This window comes from Lepisosteus oculatus, unplaced genomic scaffold (assembly GCF_040954835.1).
Source record: "Lepisosteus oculatus isolate fLepOcu1 unplaced genomic scaffold, fLepOcu1.hap2 HAP2_SCAFFOLD_78, whole genome shotgun sequence".
NCBI classification, from domain to species: Eukaryota; Metazoa; Chordata; class Actinopteri; order Semionotiformes; family Lepisosteidae; genus Lepisosteus; species Lepisosteus oculatus.
In genome coordinates this window covers 525,942-539,301 of record NW_027168341.1, presented here as the reverse complement: position 1 = coordinate 539,301, position 13,360 = coordinate 525,942, and the positions used below count along the sequence as shown (strand labels likewise).

At 42.3% G+C, this 13,360-nt stretch overlaps 6 non-coding genes across 6 annotated transcripts; 5 read left to right on the top strand and 1 right to left on the bottom strand.

The window, feature by feature from the left end:
* The first annotated feature begins 47 nt into the window (after positions 1-47).
* LOC138235145 (U4 spliceosomal RNA) lies at positions 48-189 on the top strand. The gene has a single exon (XR_011188030.1). It is a non-coding gene; the product is annotated as a U4 spliceosomal RNA (small nuclear RNA).
* A 4,646-nt stretch (positions 190-4,835) lies between these two features.
* trnag-gcc (transfer RNA glycine (anticodon GCC)) lies at positions 4,836-4,906 on the top strand. The gene has a single exon. It is a non-coding gene; the product is annotated as a tRNA-Gly (tRNA).
* Positions 4,907-5,466: 560 nt separating this feature from the next.
* trnai-aau (transfer RNA isoleucine (anticodon AAU)) lies at positions 5,467-5,540 on the top strand. Its single transcript has one exon. It is a non-coding gene; the product is annotated as a tRNA-Ile (tRNA).
* Positions 5,541-10,082: 4,542 nt separating this feature from the next.
* trnas-uga (transfer RNA serine (anticodon UGA)) lies at positions 10,083-10,164 on the top strand. Its single transcript has one exon. It is a non-coding gene; the product is annotated as a tRNA-Ser (tRNA).
* Positions 10,165-11,713: 1,549 nt separating this feature from the next.
* trnar-ucg (transfer RNA arginine (anticodon UCG)) lies at positions 11,714-11,786 on the bottom strand. Its single transcript has one exon. It is a non-coding gene; the product is annotated as a tRNA-Arg (tRNA).
* A 1,126-nt stretch (positions 11,787-12,912) lies between these two features.
* Positions 12,913-12,986, top strand: trnan-guu (transfer RNA asparagine (anticodon GUU)). The gene has a single exon. It is a non-coding gene; the product is annotated as a tRNA-Asn (tRNA).
* The last annotated feature ends 374 nt before the right edge of the window (positions 12,987-13,360 follow it).

Genomic DNA, 13,360 nt, shown 5'->3' with positions numbered 1-13,360 from the left:
ATTGATAACGATTTCCATAGGATCCCCGCGGTTGCCTGGCAACCGTCAGCTTTGCGCAGTGGCAGTATCGTAGCCTGTGAGGTTTAGCCGAGGCGGGATTATTGCTAGTTGAAAACTTTTCCCAATACCCCGCTTCCGCCGGTTTGCAATACAATCAGCGAAAGCTATTTTTGACAGTCTCGTTAGAGACTGAGCAAGGTGTTTAAAGACAGATTTGGTCATGGTGACATCATGGTAGAAAGAAGCGAGCTTGTTCCCAGTGGGCATTGATTCGTCGAATATACGTATATTTACGGCGAAATTACGGCTATACGTATATATACGTCGCCTCGACGTATAATCAACGTCGAATTGCAACCGTAAAATTGACGACATTAACAAACGCATATATAACGTCGAAAACACATCTAACACAGTGCCTGAGGCTTTTTACTGTATGTATCGTGTGTGCCGCAACTAGGAGTATACGGCACTCTGCACAGTGTACGAAGTAAATTATTTTCGCAGCAATTAATTTACATGTGTATAATAAATATAGTAAATATAATAAATTAATTTCTGCGAAAATAATTTACTTCGTACACTGTGCAGAGTGCCGTATACTCCTAGTTGCGGCACACACGATACATACAGTAAAAAGCCTCAGGCACTGTGTTAGATGTGTTTTCGACGTTATATATGCGTTTATTCATGTCGTCGATTTTACGGTTGCAATTCGACGTTGATTATACGTCGAGGCGACGTATATATACGTATAGCCATAATTTCGCCGTAAATATACGTATATTCGACGAATCAATGCCCACAGCTTGGCATACAAGGGTTTTGCTGAGGGGTCTTGCCACCTGCCTGAAAAAAAACAGTAAAATGTTTGAGTGCCTATAGAGTTTCTATTTTTATTTTCTTGACAAAAGTTGATACCATTTCCTGGACACCCCGTCCCCCATCAGTGTGCGGTGCCCGAGGAAAAATCTGTAGGGGGGCGTCTGAAATTCTGAGGGGGGAGTGATATTTCGGTTGAAACGGAGCTGTTCGGTGCAGCTACCCAAATGAAATCTCGCAGCTATGCCATTGATTAGTGCTTCATGATAGAAGATAACGACTAGCAATCTGGTATTTGCGATGAAGTTCAGTTTCACATTTTTCGTCACTCTCACGGTTTGTATTGCCTGGAGCAAAAAGTACCATAAGCGTTCATTTTTGCAGCTACATGGACGTTCTGAATCGTTAAGAAAAAAATGTTGTAAAACCAACAGAAAGCACAGACTGCTATAACTAGTCCTAGTTATATAACGATTTTAAGTATTAAATCTTTACTGCAAGGAACTACTGCAAGGAATCGGTCCACCTGAGCAAACAGGATCGTAATGTTGACACTCAATAATATGTGCAGTTCCTGGACGGATAGCCCTCCTGCCCATCAAACAGACTGAGTGACTGTTCGTGTCATTTAGTGTTGTCTGACCATTGACAAAGTACAACTATTTTTTTAGGGCGCAAATTAAGTTAGGTAAAACTTTTTGCCCAAAACTGAAGGGGCGACATTCCCCCCTCCCCCCGTGATGCCAGGCCTGTCCCCATCCTATTCCATAATGTAATTATATATAATACCATACAACAGTGACCGATCCTTACTAACTGCATGCGTTAAAATTGCACATCAGCTCATAGCAGGGGGCACATAGCCGCGATGTATTATCAATGTTAAATTTCAACCATAATATCGACAACATTAATAAACGCATACGTTGAGAAAATATCGAACCCAGCATATTTTCCGGTTATATACCACAATGCATTGCTAGTATTCGTTGGTCACCATTTTGGACACGTTTTTCAAACGTAGAAGTATATCCGCAAATATCTCAGCAATCCTCTTTTGACGAGTAAGTATGAACAATAATAATACTATCTGAATACATACAGATCTTTCTTAATATTATTTTGATTAAAATAGTATGTGAATAAGCAAAAAAATGGCACATAAAATAGTGTGAATGGGGAAGATGACACAAAATCGTTTTGCCATTTCTCTTATTCTTATTCTATGTTGTACTTTCAAACTTTGGGTACTCTTTAATTAGGATAGACTTTATTGCTCAACTGCTATGATGCAAGCCAAATTTTATACATTGATTTCAGCTTTGAGCTTAGTAAACCGTTCATTTTTTAGATTATACTAAAGAAGATATTAATCATCATTTATTTGGGAAGTAATATTATATAATTTTCTCCTAGCTGCGGTGCTGAAGTCCCACCCTACATCAACAGAAAAAGAAATAAAGGAGCACGCAATGTGTTACTTGAAGAATGCATATGCAAGGCAGGGGGCCAGGAGATCTGGACTCTGAAAATAATAGGTTTTTGGTTCTAACAGGACAATTAGACAGGGTTTGCAAATAGTGGACAAAAATCGTCTTAACTTCCATTGTAATATTTTTTTTCTTGGAAATATAGAAGTTGTACATTTTAAAATGTATATTTGAATCAAAATGTGGTTTTGAGTTAGTGTGTTAATGTAATTAGTTTTGTGTTTGTCATTACTATACTGTATATTGCCATGTTACCAGAATTTGTAGGTGAAGTTTAAGACTAGTTGTGTTTTTTATGATTATTGCCCATATGTTGATTGTTGATTGATTGTATACAATGTATAATTTGAAATACATATGTTTCAGGTGTGAATGTGTATTTTCAGAATAAATTTCTAAACCTAATCATTGGCTTGGTTTACTTGTTTCTACACCTATAAAATCTATCTTTGATGTATAATAGACCTCTACCCATATACGTATAATAGACCTCTAAAATTATCCGTATAAAAGACCTCTAACCATATACGTATAATAGACCTCTAAAGTTATGCGTATAATAGACCTCTAACCATATACGTATAATAGACCTCTAAAGTTATCCGTATAAAAGACCTCTAACCATATACGTATAATAGACCTCTAAAGTTATCCGTATAATAGACCTCTAACCATATACGTATAATAGACCTCTAAAGTTATACGTATAATAGACCTCTAACCATATACGTATAATAGACCTCTAAAGTTATACGTATAATAGACCTCTAACCATATACGTATAATAGTCCTCTAAAGTTATCCGTATAATAGACCTCTAAAGTTATCCGGAACTCCAACCATATATGTATAATAGTCCTCTAAATTTATCCGTATAATATAACTCCAACCATTTATGTATAATGAACGTCTAAACATAGACGTATAACTTTAGACGTACATTAGAATTTCATTCTAGACGAATTGTAGACCACATTTAGACGTCTAAGGTATGCGTTTAATAGACGTATATTATACGTCTTTTGCCCACTGGGTTACGTCTCAACAGAAACGCTCTTTAGCTCTTTCAGCGTTATGCAGAGAACAGCGTCTGTCGAGATCACTTTTGAGTCAGCGCGAAACGCCGTGTGCTGTCAGTTTGATTTCATATTGCTCGTAGCGGCGCCCGGCTTTTGTCTGTCAAACGTTAGGTTGCGCTTCTTCATGCTGCACCGTCGGCATGAGTGGAGCTTTATAAACGTCTGTACTTACTGCGCCCCATAAGAAATCGTTTGTCCCCGTTCAAAAGAGATTGTGCGATGTCCTGCAGCAAACCTTTGACAGTTTGAAAAGAGGAATTGATTCTGCTTCCTGTGCGTGCAGTAGTTACAAAGTTGAACGCCTTTACACGATCTGCTGCAGTTTTCAGTGGGCGGGCTTTGTCAAATGGCTTGGAAAAACGCACTGTGTTTCGGCTCGGGAAACATCATGAGCAGTGTCCTGCATGTTTTCTGTGTATAGCTGTCTTTTAACGCATACAGAATTCATTCGAAATCATTGATTTCTCCAATTAACAAGGGTCCCTTAAAGGATGAGTCAAAGTAACGTCTAATCGGATTAGTTTCCTTAGAGCTGGTTCAGAGTTTGCGCAAGAGTTTACCTTTCACAGATGCGCAAAGAAGAACTTTGGGGGTGCACGCTTCAAGGCGCCTTACAGCTGTAGGGAGTGATTCGAGGCGATTCATGGCGTGTGCTCGTTCCCTTATACCGTACGCCCCGGGGTGCAGTGCTACGATGACGTACAATACCGCTTGGGCACGTAACGGCGTTATATGCGAGTGCGGGACGTGAGGGTTTTCGTTTGTTCGTTTTGTTTTGCTCTGCTTTGCTTTGTTTTGCTTTCCATCGCGTTGGTAAGAGCGTAAATAAAAAGGCGATTCCTGCATCTACCACTAATGTAAGAGCTATTTCAAGTGCGACGTGGTGCGGCTTTTCAAATGCTTGTGGGCATTTCTCTGTTGTTGATTCTTTTTTTGTGTGTAACAAAGTGGCATTTTCATGTCCGGACGGGGAGACTTTATCATTCCGACATGAAGCCACCCTTAAGTCCTCTGAGGCGTGTCTGTCTGCAAGGCTTGTATTGTGGAAATGTTTTTTTGAAACGGAGAACGACTTTGAAATAGGCTTCCGCCGGCGCCTCGCGATCCAGGTAAGATTGTAGCAAGAACGCAGCGGCAGCGGGGCTTGCTGTAGTCGTGGCCGAGTGGTTAAGGCGATGGACTAGAAATCCGTTGGGGTCTCCCCGCGCAGGCTCGAATCCTGCCGACTACGTTGTCCGCCTCCAGTTGGTGTGTTCCGGCGCAAGCAAAGAAGCGCGCCTCTTTGCTGTTTCTGGTGGTTTTAAAACACCCAATCGCTTGTACCCGCTGCCTTGGAAATAAATTCTTCAGCGTCCGTGAATGGCATTTTGCAGCTGGAAGCAGATGTCGACGCGTTTTGCACAGAGCACCAAAAAAGCGTCTTTTTTGAAGGCCCAGGCACTAAGCATTGGTGGTTCAGTGGTAGAATTCTCGCCTGCCATGCGGGAGGCTCGGGTTCGATTCCCGGCCAATGCAGTGGCTTTTGCAGTGAGCGGCTCCATCACTTGCATCCCCTTGCAACTCGCAACTCAAAAAAACCACTGAAGCTAAGCAGGTGTGAGCCAGGTCAGTACCCGGATGAGGGTGAGCTACAGGAAAAAACAAAGCTTTCAGCTGGAAGCGGTGTTAATGGTGCCGGCGGGGGGGGCGCTCACCCTGAGGTCTGTGCGGGTCCCAATGCCCCAGTATAGTGACGGAGATGCTGTGTTGTAAGAGGGCGCTGTCTTTTGGATGAGATGTAAAACCGAGATCACAGCGCTCTGTGGTCATTAAAAATGACCACCAAAACCTTTGACAAAAGCTTTTGGTAATTGATGGTCTTCAATAATGCTTCTCCTTTAGGTACATTTTAAATCAGCTGAAAAATGCTGTGAAATGGGGGGGCAATTCAGGCCAGTGTAGGATTTGGGTTACAAGAACCATGAAAATGCACGAGAAAGCCCGTACACTGAATTACACGGCTTTCTATTCAAAGGAGGGCAAAAGAAATTCCCTGAGATCGATTTTTTGCAGCACAGAGAGGATTACTGTCGTGAGGCTGGTTAGCTCAGCTGGTTAGAGCGTGGTGCTAATAACGCCAAGGTCACGGGTTCGAGCCCCGTACGGGCCAGGTCCTTTTCTCCTCTCTTACCAAAGCTGTTAGGTTCCTTTCCGTGGTGAGATGGGTTGTCATGCAACGCTGCCACATAGTGCCGACAGACAAGAGTGTTGCGGGAGAAGAGAAAAGTGTTTGAAGATTTAAGAGTGTCTTAGGTGGAGCCAAAATCAAGTGTCACAAATGCAAGTGGGAGGTTTTCCAATGTTTAATATGGTAAAAATAAGCGGAAGTTATCTGCCGGTCATGGCACAGTCTGCCATGCTTTTGTCAGATACTGTAAAGTGGTGTCGAACTGGAGCCTCACCATTTGCATATGTGAGGCTCCAGTTATACATCGAGTGTCACATTAAATGACAAAAATGAAGAGAGTTAAAGCAGCTAGAGAGGTTTTCTTACAAATTTTGAGTTGACACAGTTTTGGAAAATGTTTCCTTCACGCTGCACTGTACAACATAGGCAGCCAAGAGTCTCCAAAACAAAACAGAATTGACAGATAGGAGAAAATTCCCACTCGTCCTGAAGTTCCCAAAATCCAGCAGGTGGATTTTGGGAATGGCATACAGACCCCTGGCACAAGTGGTCTGTGCCAGGGGTCTGTATGCCGTTAACCATGCCGCTTAACCCAGTAGCACCACCACAGTCTTAAAGGAAACCGGTGTAACAACATGTCCGGGTAACTTTTTCCATTCACCCGCAGCCCTTTGTGTAAGGATGTGCCACATATGTGGCGTTTTTATCATAGTTATCATAGTTTTCTGATTTTGACCATTTAGATTTAATTGATTGTTGTGTTGAAAAGTCTTTTATTTTTATCACAGTGTAGTTTTCTGATTTTGAGATATGGAGCATTGGCGTTATTCACACAGCAGCTGTATCGACGAGCGGTGAAAAAAGTGTGGTGGAAACGTCGGACCCTAAGGTGGTGACTGCATCGGAGACGGCTGTTAAGACGCTGATCAAAACCAAACGTGTCAAGCCTTCGGAGAGAAATAATAACACGCCTAAAGACTTGGTGTTTGGTGATGTGGGAGACTCAGTGCGGTATATTGCACAGTTAGTATCAAAGGTGGGCACTAATGAGGTGGATAAAAAGCGGGGTTTAGAGAATCTAAGAGCCGCTTTAGCAAGTGTACATTCAGTGTTTCCAAAACTGATCCAGGTTTACGCCGCTAGACTCTTAGACGTTTTTTCTAAAGAAGATGCTGATCTAACCTCTGGATTTCGTTACCTGATAATGCTATTTCATGGTGCACTGGCGAAGACCCACCGGGATAAATGACTAAACATGTGCATGGTGCAGTCCAGAGAATATTGGATGAACTTTCTCCAAACATCGGGGCGAATGATTTTGTACAGCTGCGTTTGACTGCGGGTGGTTTTAACAAACCCTTGTTCTCACGCAGGAGACAACCCGGAGAATTAAATGCTGCTGATTTTTTAAGCCACATCTCAGACCTCTTACAGAGCCACACAGAAATTCTCACCGATGACAGCCTCCGATTAGTGGTGACGATAGTTAGGAATATGCAGGGGGGTGCCCGTCGAAGATTTAAATCCGTTCTGGGTAATTGCTCAGAAAAAAACGCACCTTATCGACTTACATTACACGGGCGGTAATCTGTGTTTCACCGGGAGTGTGTACGGTTTGTTGAATGAAGGTTGTACCAATGGGGAAATGTTACAGGGCGCTAAACGAATGCACAAAGAGTTGGGTTTTTCAGAGAATCAGAAAATTAGTTTGTCAGACATTACTGCTTTTGAAAAACATTTAAAGGTGGTCATTAAAATTTTGTACCATGACCAGGGTGATTGGAAATATTTTACAACGGGGCCCACACCACCTAATTCTAAAATACTTTTTGTTCTACTGCATGAAGAGCATTTTTATGGGGTTTTAAATTTTAAAGCTTTTGTGGGGGCGGCATATTTTTGCACTAACTACCATGCGGCGTATAGCCACAAGAACGCACACGCCTGTGTTAAAACTTGTAAAACCTGTTTAGATCCCCAGTGTTGCGAAATTGATGCAGAAATTCAGAATTGTCCGGCCTGTAAGGTCTTTTGTCGTAGCTCTCAATGTTTGGCGAGACACTTTCGGAATGCAGCGACGGGTGTTAGTAAGTGTGAGCGCAGGGTCTTTTGTGAGAAATGTGAGGTTTATAACCTCTCTAGTCACAAATGTAAAGAGAAACTGTGCTCGCATTGTAACAACGTGATCGACACCCCTGACACACATTTGTGCTACATACTGCCTTTGGACAACCCCAAAATTTCAAACAAGTACATTTTTTTCGACTTTGAATGCATGCAAGAAACGGGGACACACATACCAAATTACATCCATGCCCTTCATATTAACAATAAACGAAGCTGGGAATTTTATGGTGAAACTTGTCTAAAGGATTTTGTGTGTAAATTTATCGACAGACGTTTCAAAAACCATACATTCATATCGCACAATGGCAAGGGATATGACAATTACCTAGTAATCAGACAGTTGTAAGATGAAAAGATGGACGTTGAACTAATTAATCAGGGTGGTAAGATAATGTGTATGACCGTAAAAGCTCTGAACATCAGATTTATCGATTCTTCAAACTTTCTACCTATGAAATTAAGCAAACTGTCGGCCGCCATGGGGTTCCCCGGGGGTAAGGGTCATTTTCCACACTTGATGAACACTTCAGAAAACCAAAATTATGTCAGCCCGATGCCGCCGCCAGAACTTTACGGCGTTAACTACATGCTGCAGAGGGAGAAAGCCGAGTTTTTGGTTTGGTATGAAGAATGCAAGGGAAGTGTGTTTAACTTACAGAGAGAGTTGAAACGTTACTGCCAGTTGGATGTGGCAATTCTAAGAGAAGGCTGTGTCAGGTTTTGGGACAAGGTCATGAATATGACCAGACAGACACGCGTGACTGAGTCAGGGGCCGCCTGCGTTGTGTGCATCGACCCCTTTCAGTTTGTGACCATCGCTAGTGTCTGCATGGCCATGTTCAGACTTATGTTTTTACAGGAAGAGACGATAGCGTTGCTACCCCATGACAATTACCACCACCAGCAAAAACGATTTTCTACACCCAGCATTCAGTGGCTTATGTACATCGAACACACAGAGCCCGTTAAAATCCAACACGCGTTAACCACGGCCGGTGAGTTCAAGGTTGGACAAAGCTGAAAGCTCAAAGCTGAAATAAATGTATAAAATTTGGCTTGCATCATAGCAGTTGAGCAATAAAGTCTGTCCTAATTAAAGAGTACCTAAAGTTTGAAAGTACAACATAGAATAAGAATAGAGAAATGGCAAAACGATTTTGTGCCATCTTCCCCATTCACACTATTTTTATGTACCATTTTTTGCTTATTCACGTACTATTTTAATCAAAATAATATTAAGAAAGATCTGTGTGTATTCAGATAGTATTATTATTGTTCATACTTACTCGTCAAAAGAGGATTGCTGAGATATTTGCGGATATACTTCTACGTTTGAAAAACGTGTCCAAAATGGTGACCAACGAATACTAGCAATGCATTGTGGTATATAACCGGAAAATATGCTGGGTTCGATATTTTCTCAACGTATGCGTTTATTAATGTTGTCGATATTATGGTTGAAATTTAACATTGATAATACATCGCGGCTATGTGCCCCCTGCTATGTGCTGATGTGCAATTTTAACGCATGCAGTTAGTAAGGATCGTACTGTTGTATGGTATTATATATAATGACATTATGGAATAGGATAAACGAAGTAATACTAAGACATGTTCTTATGGATTTGTCTTACCTTGAGATATGTAATTGGATTTCAGGATTAACTTCCTCATTCAATGTAGTGGTGATTCTTTGCCTGGTCAGTACCTGGGTGGGAGACCTCCAGCGAACAATTAAGCTTGCTGTGGAAGTGGTGTTAAGAGACTCTTAGGATCTTCCAGAGGTCTCTATCCAATAGCACTAGTTGCCTTAGAGCTGGCTCAAACATTGCTCAAGAGTCTACCTTTCACAGATGCGCAAAGATGAATGATGGGGGTGCACGCTTCAAGGAGCCTTCCAACTGTAGGGACCGATTAGAGACGATCCGTAGCATGTGTTCGTTTCCATATACGCCCCGTGTCTCAACGGTAGGACAGAGTCAAATACTGCCTCGACACGTAACAGCGTTATATTAAACCGCAGGACTTGAGGGCTGTTTTGTTTGAATGTTCAAGGCATTGGTAAGAGCGTAGGTCAAGGGCCATTGGTGCATCTCCTGTAACTGGAGCAAAAATGCTATTCAAAGTGCAGTGACTAAAATCGTCGTCCACATGTCTCCGTTGTTGATTGCTTTCTGTCTAAGAACGTTCTGTTTTCATGTCCGAACGGGGAGACTTTATCATTCCAACTTGAAGCCACCCTTAAGTCCTCTGAGGTGTGTGTGTGTGTGCTTGCACGTATGGCGTAAAAGGTTTCTTAAACGGAGAGCGAACTTGAAAAAAGTTGCCTCCGCTGCCGCCGCCGCCTCGCACTCCCTGTTCGATTGTAGCAAGAAGGCAGCGGCCACGGCGCTCGCTGTAGTCGTGGCCGAGTGGTTAAGGTGACGGACTTGAAATCTGTTGGGGTCTCCCCGCGGAGGTTCAAATCCTGCCGACTACAGCGTCCTTTGCATTTGGTTGCGTGCGTGCGTGTAAAAGGACCAGCGCCGTTTCGTTTTCGCTGGGACCTTTAACACTCTAAATCGCCTGGACCCGCAGCCTGTGAAATCGATTCTTCAGCACCCACGAAGGACGCTTTGCCGCTGGACACAGATACCGATGCTTTTCTGCAACGAGCTTTCCAGCTGAATTTTCTCGGCAGCTCCGTACTGAACCTGTTCTCCATTGCAACATAGCGGAGGCTCGTCACGTCTATAGCAAGGCTGTGTAGGACCGCATACGCCACAGTGACTTGTACACAGACCACATGAAAGGCAAGCAAAATACACTTTTAAAATTCCAAAGACTCACAAGGTCAGAGGAACAGCGATGACCTGAACAGATCTGTTACAGAAGTCTAGGTTGACCTTTTTAGAGCTGTAATTGCATTTTTGTTTAATAGAAGATCAAATCTACTCGCATGTACCAGCACCTTACAGTTTATTGATGTTAATTCTGTTTAAGTAATAAGATTGCTAACGATGTTGGACTTTAGCCGGTGTTTTTTAGAACAAATTGCTTACACTTCTGTAAGGAATACGCAGTACGTGCCTTTGTCAGTCATTGCTCACCATACCTGTAACTTTCTTATCTAACTCACTTCCTCAAATAGTGAAGGTCCACAAACATAAATGAAAAAAAAACCCTTGTTGTAGATGAGGTGCACAAAAAAGCAGCCCCTGATAGTGTATAACACATTTGTACTATTGCAGAGACACATGTAACATATATATATATACTGTATATATTTATATATGAAACAGAAATAGAAACAGAAACAGGAATCGCGTACTCACCTGGAGAATCTCTGTAGGAATATCTAGCATTTATCAATGGAAATAAAAGCTGCTTTAATACAGTGCATGTTCAAACTCAAACCCTCAGCTGCTGTTCTTGTTTGTTTTGGGACAAATTGCAACTGAGCATCGCATGAGCCGTTACGTACCCTTATCTGTTAGGGAATTTCAAGGGAGGAGTTAGGTCAGAATGGGTAGGCTGCAAAACAACAAGTAAAGATTTATTCCAAGATGAAACGTTGTGGCGGTTTTCTTATCTTTTTAGCATGGACTAAACTTTTACGTGTTCCTTATATGCTATATATGTATATATTAGCACCAATGTCGTTCTTAAAAACTAACATGAAATTGTCAGGGACATTCAGCTATATACAAAGACGAGACAGACAAAGTAATAATTCTGTATTAACGTGGCCTACATATTGACGCAATGATCGAACTAACTGACATGTTCTGATTCAGATCCCCTGCAGTTCATGCCAATTAGAACAATAGCAATGCTGAGTCCTCCCCACCCTACCGAGCACAAATTCAGCTGCTCTGCATGTTTTTTCATTGCAATTGAGCTCGGAGCTGGAGATGATCTCCATACAGTTCTGTGTTCACTAGCCCGCACTTGCGTGCTAATTTACGGGTTGTGGCAAATGCTTTTCTATAGTTCATATACATGACGGCAACCTGTTACCGAGGAACCTGAGAGGTTTAAAAGCCTCACGAGCCAGGCAGGACTCGAACCTACAATCTTCTGATCCGAAGTCAGACGCGTTATCCATTACGCCACTGGCCCATAGAACATGCGCTTGCACGCCACCACAGAGAGCTCTACACTGCTACTAGTAGTACACTTCCCCATCTAAATTTTCACAGCAAGAAACTTGTGTTTCCTACTATTTTTATCAGGTTTAAAATATCATCTCCTTAAAACAGAAAAAGTGTTGATGTGTCGTGCTGAAATTCCGATTGATTTTGAATTCAAAGAAAAAAGGTTTTCTTCCAAAACACCATGAAATTGTCACATCTTGCAGACAATAGGTGTATTCCATGTTGAAAAGAGAAGAAAGAAAACCATGGAGCCTTTTACAGGTGTGAGAAGACCTCACAGTCGAAACGCTGTTTCCGTTCTTCTCTTTTCAGCATGCAATAAACCCATTGCTTGTTCCTTTGCAGCCGAGGCATGCTGACGTAGCTACCCAGCTGAACATCTTGCAGACTCTACAGTACTTCTCTCCTGTAGAAGTAAAGCAGGGCTTGCTGGGTGAGCTTTTGCTCCGGTAAATTAGGTCACGTGTCATGTTAAATCACTTCTTCTAAACACAACATTTGCTGGTGCTAGCTTTCCCCATTAAAAAAAAGAGACATTTCCCTTACAGTACATGACATATCGTTTTTATTCTATCAATAAGTATAGAAATTAAACAAAAGAAAAAATGGTGTTGCCAAAGAATGCACAGCTTGGACATGAAAAGTGCCCGATAAATGCCATTTCTCATCATTTCTCTTGGCGTCAGTTCTGCTATTAAATGGGACGGAGGCAACGGGCTCAGAGAGCATGTTAAGTGCACACCGAACGCAGATGTGTCCAAGTGTCTGTAAAAGTGCGGTGCTCCCTAGTGGCTTAAAGTGCCCGCCTAGTAAGCAGGCGATCGTGGGTCTGAATACCAGTGGTGCCTCTCTCCGTGTCTTGTTGTGCCGAATGTCTCATTTCAGACAAACATGTACAGCTTGGTTCAGTTTAATGCAAGAATTCATTTCCTTTCTGGAATAACTTGTTTTTGAAGAAATCCATACAGCTTGTGAAAGATGAAATCCATTTCTTGGTTGTCAGTGGAAAAAGATTGCCGGCTGCAAGAAGCGCAAGTGATTGTTTTCTTTGACCATAAACCTGCAAATGTAGGGAGCACAAGCGGCCGTCAGTCTCTGTGGCGCAATCGGTTAGCGCGTTCGGCTGTTAACCGAAAGGTTGGTGGTTCAAGCCCACCCAGAGACGCATGTCTCAGTTTTTCCAACATCATCACCGCTAAAGAAGATGGCGCAGAAGGCTCCACAGTCGAAACGTTGTGCTTCTTTTCTTCTCTTTTCAGCATGGAGTAAACCTTTGTTTGATCCTTTGCAGCCTAAGCATGCTGACGCAGCTACCTTTCTCTTAACGCGCCTCAATCATTATTCACCAAAACGATCAGCAGAATAAGTCACTTTGTGGTGATGTCACTCCTCTGCTTCACAAATGTCCTTAGTGACGGGCCATTTCTTTCTGCCATTTTTCCGGAGCGGTTATGGATTGCTCCATCATTTCCCTCTTACTTTCCATCACTAGATTGAAAAAAAAAACAGAAACAGGCTGACAGGACGACAATCAAATTG